The following is a 2,043-nucleotide window of genomic DNA, read 5'->3' as shown; positions in this document are numbered from 1 at the left end:
TAGAGACTAACACTTTTACCTGAGCATAAGCTTTCCCGGGCTACAGCCCACTTCATCGGATGCTAAATTGGTTAGTCTCTAAGGTGCCACAAGTCCTCCTTTTCTTTTTGCGAATACAGACTAACACGGCTGCTACTCTGACCTGGGCTCTGAGACTCACTGCCACGGGCTGTGCAGACACACCCTGGCTAGCTAAGTGGCTTTCGAGAGTCTGAGTCACCTTTGGAAACTTTCCCTAGGGGCTGCACATTTACTGAAAATGTATCTTTGAGCAATGTTAAGAGTTAATCTTACCTGCCCTGCTGTAATCGCATTAAAATCTCTGCAGCGGCTATGAAAAGAAGACAGGGACAAACCATTTTGGAAAATCCATGGCAAAGATTTTTTTTTATTCGCTATGCAGTATTTGTATATTTCAAAAGATTTTCTTTTTGGATTCTTCCTAATGAACAAACCAAACAATTTGTTTGAGAATAGTTTATTATCCCTATTGCGCTGATCAATATTTTAAAGTTAGTTTACAGACTACACAGCACACCATCTAAATAATCTTCCCTCATCTGACTAAGACAACAGTAATTCTTGAGATGTATAATTTGCTCTCTTAATTCAAGAATATCCTTAAAGTTTGCAAAAATTCACATATCCCCCCAGGAAAGCAGACTAGTTGTTCCGGTTTCTCATCACAAGGTGAAGAGAACGTTGACAGTCACTGCCTGAAATACTGTTCTGTCACGCTAGATGTTAAGGAAAAGCCTAACGATGAATAAATCCCAGAGCTGTGTTTCTATGTGCCAGGAGATTTTGTACTGGGCCTGCTGCTGTCTGGATCCAGAAGAGAAAATATTTTGGTTAAAATATTCAAAGTCAGGTGCCTAAAATTAAGCGCCCAAATACAGCTTCAGGTGTCTAACATTAGGCAGCTAAGTGTGAAAATGTGGCATGTACCTTTCAGCGTGTCAGGGTTCTGAGTAGTTAGACCCTGCTCCTGCTTCCATTGAAGTCAGTGGCAATTGGCCTGTTGGCATCAGTGTGTCAGAGCAGCCCATATACGTATTTGTGACCTTAAAAATGCTGACGCAGTTTAAATTATTCTGTTCAACATGGTGAATTTTACCAGTTCATGTATCTGCTTCTTCTCCACTCTCGCTCGCAGTGTTGAGAAAATGACAGAACATGTCACTTGTTTTTCTGGCTGTCTTGCCTAAAGAGCCAACAGACACTATCTACTTTCTTTGACAGCTGCTACAGAATATGGCCCTGACCCTACAAGCAGATCCCTGCAGCTTTGCAGAGCCCCCATGAAGTCAGCAGAGCTCTGCATGGAGCTAAATGCAGGATCGGGGCCCATTTGAGCTACTCTCCATGTAGTTTATGTAAAATTAAACAATCCCCAAGGAAGTCACCTGAAAGAGAGAGGAAGGCAAAGAGATGGGCCAATGGAGAATGATGGTTTCATTTGTAGACCCCAGGAATGAATCAAGTTACTCAGCTGGGAGGCTTTCCTTTGAAAGTTTCATAGAATTTGAGGCCACCAGAGATTAGATCATCTAGTCTGACCTCCCTGAATTTTCCAGGCCAATTAATTTTCACCCAGATACCCCGATATTAAGCCCAAAGACTTTAGTTAGACTAAAGCATACCAGTCCTCAGGAGGCAAAACCATTGAGACCAAAGTTCCACCAAAGCCTGAGGCTCCCTTCACTGACAGGGGATTGGGAGATGCCCTGGATTCATTTCAACAGCTGGCCCAGTTCCGGGAGATAGGACAAAACAGAGAGAAGTAAAGCAGGTTCCCAGTTCCCTACAACAAAACTGTGTCTGACTTAGAAGACACCAAAAAGAAACCATTTTGCTGAAAAATAGATATCTCCAGGCTGATGTTTTTTCTTCGTCGTCATGTTACCAAGTACAAAGGAGTGTATAGTAGTCTGTACATCAAAGTATACCGGTGTAAAATGAGCAACCATTTAATGACGTATGCTTGTATCATAACTGAGAAGAATGCTCAAGATGGATTCCTTAGGGGAAGTTCTGGAGGTT

Source organism: Eretmochelys imbricata, chromosome 3, assembly GCF_965152235.1.
Source record: "Eretmochelys imbricata isolate rEreImb1 chromosome 3, rEreImb1.hap1, whole genome shotgun sequence".
NCBI classification, from domain to species: Eukaryota; Metazoa; Chordata; order Testudines; family Cheloniidae; genus Eretmochelys; species Eretmochelys imbricata.
This window is presented reverse-complemented; position numbering follows the sequence as displayed.